General features: G+C 42.3%; 1 pseudogene; it reads right to left on the bottom strand.

Moving 5' to 3' along the window:
- Positions 1 to 214: 214 nt before the first annotated feature.
- Positions 215 to 8,097, bottom strand: part of LOC104656423 — a 39,710-nt pseudogene continuing 31,827 nt past the window's right edge.

Here is an 8,097-nt window from a genome sequence, read left to right as displayed (position 1 = left end):
CTAAAGGAGGCCTCCCAGGTATAGAGGATTCAGTCATGATGTTTATGCTAAACAAAGGATCCCAGAATACTCACCCTTTCCAGTTGAAGGCATAATGAAGAAAGCAATATTCACATAGGAAATGTGGAAAGGAATAAAAGCCATCAAGCAACAAAACTAATGTGACCAAGGGGTTAGGATTTGCAGATGTAGAGATGTAATGTGGTTGCCCTTTCTAACCCACACAAGAAAAAGGATGGAATAGATCATGAGTTTAGACTGTTCTGCTGTGCAGGCACCACAGGGCACTTTGAATGTCCCTGTTTCTCAGGCTGTAGATGAAAGGGTTCAGCATGGGGGTGAGCATAGCGTGTATCACTGATACCACCACACCATTCCTGGGGGATGGTGACACAGCTGAAGTCAGGTACACTCCAATATTGTTCTATAAAATAAACAAACAACTGCCAGGTGAGAGCCACAGGTGGCGAAGGCTTTATACTTCCCATCTGATGATGGAATTCTTAAAATGGAAGAGACAATTTTAGAGTAACAAAAAAGGATCCCTGAGGTGGAAAGAAAACCAAGCACAGCGCTATCTAAATATATGAATATGCCCAGGAAAAAAGACACCAAAACTAGGGAGACACAGAGGTGAGAATTCATGATGACGGGGTAGTGCAGGGGGTGACAGATGGCCACAAATCGGTCATAGGCCATCACAGTCAGGAGCATGTCTTCTATACATGCAAAAAGGACAAAGAAAGACACCTGTGTCAGGCAGCCCGCATACGAGATGACTCTGCCATGCGACTGCATGTCCACAATCACCTTGGGAACCGTGGCCGAGGTGAAACTGATGTCAGCCAAGGACAGGATGGAGAGGAAGAAGTACATGGGGGTGTGGAGGTGGGAGTCAGAGCTGACAGCCAGGATGATGAGCAGGTTCCCCAGTACTGTGACCAGCTACATGGACAGGGATAGCCCAGCGAGGACGGGCTGCAGTTTTGGATCCTCTGAGAGTCCCAGGAGGAGGAATCCGGAGACACCTGTGAGATTCTGTGGCTCTGTGTGACTTGGACACCTTGAGAAGAAAAGACGATTGGAAAAATAAAAGATAAAAACTAGCCCTTAATGCTGTGTGTATATTTTGGATACAAGAAATTCACAAGGAACATTTTCACACTTGAGGACCATACACCGTCAGCAATATTTCTCAGTTGTGACAAACCCAAAAATCTCAGAATTATTACATGATTTACTCTTTTGCTCTTCAACTCTTTCTCTACATACCTACTTTAGAGAAAATCCACCAAAGAATGTTAGAAGACCAAAATGTAACATGTAACAAATCCATGATCTCAGTAAAATACAGCCTACTCTTTTCAGAAAAAAATAAAATGCAATAAAAAATGTTCTTCTCTCTTTAAGAAAAAGATCTCAGTCTAATTGAAAGAAATTAAGAAGCAGTGAAATACATTTTATTTTATTCTGACACTGTGCTACAAATTCCTTTGATGTAGAATATTTATAAGCATTATACAAGAGCTAGGACCATACTATCTAAAAACAAAATCAAACCTTATAGCTCTTAGTCAGAAGACCTTTCTATGTTCCAGTTACTTTTCATATTTATTATCATCCTTAGGTTTTCTGACATCATTTCTCCATAAAAGTAAATGCACACTCAAGTATGGGAGCTGTGTTTCGAAGTTAATTGAATATATAACTCTTGGCCGAGCGTGATGGCTCACACCTGTAATCTCAGCACTTTGGGAGGCTGAGGCTGGTGGATCACGTGAGGTCAGGAGTTCCAGACCAGTCTGGCCAACGTGGTGAAACCCTGTCTCTAGTAAAAGTACAAAATTAGCCAGGCGTGGTGGGGGGCACCTGTAACCCCAGCTACTCAAAAGGCTGAAGCAGGACAATCCCTTAGAACCTGGGAGGTGGAGGTTGTACACCCTATGATATTATTTTTGATATCCTAGAGAAATATTACTCCTAATATCATAGTGGGCATACACCCTGTGATATTAATTGTAATATCCTACAGAGATATTACTCCTAATAATACAGTGGGTGTACACCCTGTGACATTATTCATAGTAACCTACGGGGATATGACACCTAATATTACAGTGGGTGTATACTCTGTGATATTATTCGTAATGTCCTTGGAAGATATTACTCCTAATATCAAAGTGGGTGTACACCATGTGTGTACACTCTGTGATATAATTCGTAATATTCCAGAGAGATATTTCTCCTAATATTACAGTGAGTGTACACTCTGTGAAATTATTCATAGTATCCTAAAGAAATACTGCTCCCAGTATCACAGTGGGTGTACACCCTGTGATATCACTCGTAATATCCTAGGGAGATATTACTTCTAATAGCACAGTGGGTGTACATTCTGTGATATTATTTGTAATATCCTAGGGAGATATTACTCCTAATATTACAGTGGGTGTACATTATGTGTGGACACCCTGTGATGTTTTTCATAATATCCTAGGAAGAAATTACTCCTAATGTCATGGTGGGTGTACACCATGTATGTACACACTTTGATGTTATTCGTAACATCCTAGGGAGCTATTACTCCTAATGTCACAGTGGAAGTACACCATGTGTGTATATTCTGTGATGTTATTCGTAATATCTTAGAAAGTTATTATGCCTAATGTCATAGTGGATGCATACCATGTGTGTACGCTCTGTAATGTTATTCATAATATCCTAGGGAGACATTTCTCCTAATGTCACAGTGGATGTACATCATCTGTGTACACGTTGTGCAGTTATTTGTTATATCCTAGTTAGATATTACTCCTAATATCACAGTGGGTGCACATAATGGGTGTACATTCTGTGATGTTATTCATAATATCCTAGGGAGGTACTACTCCTAATGTCCTAGTGGGTGTAGAGCCTGTGATATTATTCGTAATATCCTTGGGAGGTGTTACTCCTAATATCAGAGTGGGTGTACACCATGTGATATTATTTGTAATATCCTAGGGAGATATTACTGTATACCCTGTGATATTTGTAACATTTTAGGGAGATATTTCTCCTAAAGTCACAGTGGGTGTTCACCCTGTCATATTCTTCCTAATATCACAGTGGGTGTACACCACGTGTGATATTGTTCCTAATATCTACGGTGGGGGAGGATGATATTCCTTCCAATATCACAGAAAGTGTCCACCCCCTGTGATATTGTCCCTAATATCCATGGAAGAAGAGGATGACATTATTCCAAATATCACTGGGGATGTGCACCCCTCCTGTGATATCCAGGGATGGAAAGAATGATATTACTTCCATGATCGCAGGGGGTGCACACCACCCCTGTGATATTGCTGATAATATTCCGGGGGGTAGAGGATGATATTACTACCAATATCGCAAAGTGTGTACACACCTGCTGTGATATTTTTCCTAATGTTCTGTGAAACCGAACATGTTACCCCCAATATCGCAGGGGCTGTTAACCCTCTATGATATTGTTTCTAATATCCAGGGAAGGAGAGTATGATATTACTCCCAATATCACAGGGGGTGTACACCTTTTTGTGATAATGTTTCTAATATCTGGCGAAACAGAGGATGATATTACTCCCAATATCGCAGAGGGTGGACACCCCCCTGTGATATTGTTCTTAATATTCAAACAGGGAGAGGAAAAATATCACAGCAGGTGTGTACACACCCTGCGATATTGGGACATCCCTGAGAAAGAGAATGCGCCCCTGAGGGTAGGCCTATGAACGGCCCCATGGGGGCAGCGTCTTTTAAGGTCTAAGCCAAAGGTATGAAATAAGCCCGTCTCCTGTAGCACTCCCAGGCTTGTTAGGACAGGAAATTCCCACCTAATAAACTTTGGTCAGACAGGTTGTCTGCTCTCAAACCCTGTCTCCTGATAAGATATTATCAATGACAATGCGTGCCCGAAACTTCATTAGCAATTTTAATTTCGCCCCATTCTGTGGTCCTGTGATCTTGCCCTGCCTCCACTTGCTTTGTGATATTCTATCACCTTGTGAAGCATGTGATCTCTGTGACCCACACCCTATTCGTGTACTGCCTCCCCTTTTGTAATCCCAGCACTTTGAGAGGCCAAGCCTGGAGGACTGCTTGAGCCCAGGAGTTTGAGATCAGCCTGGGCAACATAGTGAGACCCTGTCTCTACAAAAAATAAAAAAAATCGGGTGTGCTGGCAAGTGCTTGTAGTCCCTGCTACTTGGGAGGCTGAATAAGGGGGGGTCGCTTGAGCCCCGGAGGCTAAGGCTGCAGTGAGCTGAGGTTGCGCCACTGCACTCCAGCTGGTGACAGAGTGAGACTCTGCCCAAAAAAAAAAAAAAATACAACAGAGGATTTTGTAATTTGAGTGGAGGTATGGAAAAGAAGTGAAGGCCATTGCAGCCCAACTCAAAGGAATATGCTCGGAGGCTACTCGCCTCGGCCCCTCTTCACCTCAGGGACCCCACCACAGCTCCACAACACATAATGAATGATAATTCAAGCCAAAGGCCAAGGAGGAAAAAAAGTGAAGCTTAGGGGAGGAGGGAGTGAAAGGCTGAGCAAAGGCATTTGAGACCACAGGGAGCTGTGGGAGAGGACAGGAGAGGCTCCCAAGAGACCCTCAGGGCATTCATGAGCATGAAGGACAAAGGCTGAGCACACCCTGTGAACTCAGTGGAGTAAAAGAAGCACTAACCATTCTCTAGTCAACATGAGACTTTGGTGGGTTTCTTGAGTGAGAAAGAGAAAACCGTTCTTCATCGCCTTGTGGGTTCCATGTGTTATGCTGGCTGAACAATAGCAAGTATGGATGGTGGAGGCTGCACTGATCCACACTCAGTGGTTAAGGGCAGAGAAAGAGGTTATAAATGTTGTTGAAAGAGCAAAGGAATGACACATTCATTTATGTAAGGGGGCTTGACCAATGTTAGGAGGAACAAGAGAGCTCCTTGCCCCACAAAGCACTGGGTGCTCACTATCTTATTATTATAGGGACCCCAGACATTGCGAAGACTCCTTCCCAGTCCCCCTTTGGCCCTGGGTAGCCCAAAAAATGCCCTTGAGCACCATCTAATTTAGGTCATTGCATGCCATGGGATTCTTTGCAGCCTGCCACATCTTACTCTGGGAGGAGTGGCAAGGAAGTTAGTTCTCTGGATCTAACTAGCCCTAGAGAGGCAGCTTGCATAGAGGGAAGCAAAGCACTTTGGAATCAGAACACTTGGGTGGAAATCTTTCTCTGTCACTTCCCAACTCAGTTTCTGGATAAATTTCTGTTTGTTTTTGAGACAGTGTGTCACCCTGTCACCCAGGCTGAAGTGCAGTGGTGCGATCACAGCTCACTGCAGCCTCGACCTCCCAGGCTCAGGTGATCCTCCCACCTCAGCCTTCTGAGTAGCTGGGACTGTAGACTTGCACCACCATGCCAGCTAACCTTTTGTATTTTTTGTAGAGATAGAGTTTTGCCATGTTGCCCGGGCTGCTCTAGAACTCCTGGAGTCAAGCGATCTGCCTGCCTTGGCCTCCCAAACTGCCACTGCTCCCCGCCAATTTTAGATAAGTTTTTAATGACTTTGAAATTCATCTGGAGTGAAAAACAGACATAATGTCAGCTATCCAAATGACTGTTGTGAGAAGAAAGGTAGGTAGACAAACATATCAGATTTGACAGAACATCATTTGGAATGAAGTCAGTATTTGATAAATGGCAGATAATAACATGAGGGAGACTAAATACCATGATGTATCCAGAAAGCAGCAGCCATAATACATGAAGTTCATAGAAGTCATTTTCTGGTTCACATTTCTTCCACATCTACATTCCTTCATCAAACATCAACTGGGCACCTATCAAGGGTTAGACACTGTTTTAGGAGGAGAGGATACAGCTTTGAATGAGACAGACATGGGCCCCGCCTTCGAGTTGCTCAGAGCCTACTGAGAGAGGCAAACAATCACTGAAATCTGCCATGGTAAGTACTAAAAATGGCATTGTCCCCAGGGCACCAACGAGAAAGGGCTTAACTGGGGAAATGGGAAGAGGGCAAGAGATACATATCTTTCAGAGCCCAACACAGGGTTTGAAACACAGTACGTCATCAATAAATATTGAATACTGAATTAATAAGTAAATGGTGCTCACAGAGTTTACCTGATTTGCACAAGATTACTTGGCTAATAAGCAGCAGGGCTGGTGCAGATACAAGTTCTGTGACTCTCTCTTTCAACACTGAGTAAAGGGAAAAAATGAACAACCAGTGAATGATTCTGCCTGGCCTGGAAGAGCAAAAATTCAAATGATTTTTTTCTCCCAAATTGTTTTCATAGATTATGATATGGCTCCATCTGACCAGCAGAGGGCAGGCTTGGATGGAACTAGCATCCCAGGCCCTCTGACCAGAGTCATCATCTGTGCCTTTGCTCTGCAGAGACGGTGATTTTTTTTTAAGGGAGGGGAAACAACAACAACAACAACAACAACAAAACCTGCCAGAGCTGAAAGTGTTTTCCAAATTATCTCAACATCCTGTCCTATTTATTGGATGGTTGGATCTGGATAGAAATAGGGCTTCATACTGTGTTTAGTTCCCTGGATCCCTGGTAACCTATTTCCTTTTGTCAGCCCCAAAGTAGCTTTAATCTCTTCTCCTTTGGCAGAGATGGCTGTGAGCTAGAACAGGGATGGAGGACAGGGGTAAATAAATAAGTCAGGAAAAGCTTCTTCTTAGATGGTAACATTTACTTTTTGTCAAATTTGAAACATTTTTGACCTTTATATTTTCAAAAGCGTTTTTCAATCCTTCTCATACTCTTCAGGGATTCCAATTACATATACCTTATATCACCTGAAATTGTCCCACAGGTCAACACGATTCTGTTTATTTATTTATCAATCTTCCTTTCATCTGTGCATCAATTTTTTGTAGTTTCTTTTGATTTGTCTTCAAGTTTATCACTCCTTTCTTCTGCAGTGTCCAATCTTCTCTTTAACCCATCCAGTAAATTGGTCATTTCCAATCTTATATTTTTCAGTTCTACAATTGTCATTTGGTTTTTATACTTTTAATTTTTGAGTTGAAACTCCTCATCTCTGCAATCATTCTGTCCACCTTTCCTTCAAATTCTTAAACATATTTATAATAGTTGTTTTAAAGTCTTTGTCTACTAACTCCTATATCCATGTTATCTCTGGGACTATTTATATTGACAATTTTTTTCCTGATTGTGAATCACATTTTCTAGCTTTTTTCATATCTAGTAATTTTTTTATTATACATTGGACCAGCTGAATTGGAGAGCTTAGACTATATTTTCCTTTGAAGAGCATGGAGTTTTATTTTAGCACGCACTTAAGCTACTAGCAGATCATTTTGATCCTATTGAGGCTCAGTTTTATGCCTTTTTAGGGTGGGTCTAGAATTGCCCTTACTTCAGGCAATGATCCTTAATTCTAAAATGTGGTCTTTTTAACATCTCAATTAAATTCTCTGAGTTTTCAATGGGATTGCTTCACTTTGAATGGTTGGAATGTGAACATCTCCAAGCACTGGGTGACCTCTGGAATCATTTCTCAGCTCCCCAGGAACTCTTCTCTGCTAAGCCTTGTGTAGTCTTACCCTGCATATATGTAGCTTAGTATTCAAGACCCAATGGGTTCTCTATGCATATTTTTAAAGTTCCTGTTCTGTACAGTATTCTCTTCTCCAGTACCCTGTCCCACAAATTCTGGCCACCTCAGTAGCCCCAAACTCTATTTCTATTTCTTCCATTCAACGAAACTTCAGAGAACTGCAGTCTCTTCCCAAATCATTTTGTAAGTTTCTCTTCTGTTAAGCCTCACAATCCTGTGACTTCTAATGTCCACTGACTGACAACAGTTGCCTCATATATTTTGTTCCGTTTTGTTGTCATTGATAGTGGGAGGAGAACTCTGATATTCATAACTCTACAATGGGAGATATAGAAAGTCAGGAGGTAGGCCGGGTGCAGTGGCTCAAGCCTGTAATCCCAGCACTTTGGGAGGCCGAGACGGGCGGATCACGGGGTCAGGAGATCGAGACCATCTTGGCTAACACGGTGAAACCCCGT

This window comes from Rhinopithecus roxellana, chromosome 15, assembly GCF_007565055.1.
Source record: "Rhinopithecus roxellana isolate Shanxi Qingling chromosome 15, ASM756505v1, whole genome shotgun sequence".
Classification (NCBI taxonomy): Eukaryota; Metazoa; Chordata; class Mammalia; order Primates; family Cercopithecidae; genus Rhinopithecus; species Rhinopithecus roxellana.
Note: the sequence above shows the minus strand (reverse complement) of the source record. Positions and strands in the feature narration are given on the sequence as shown.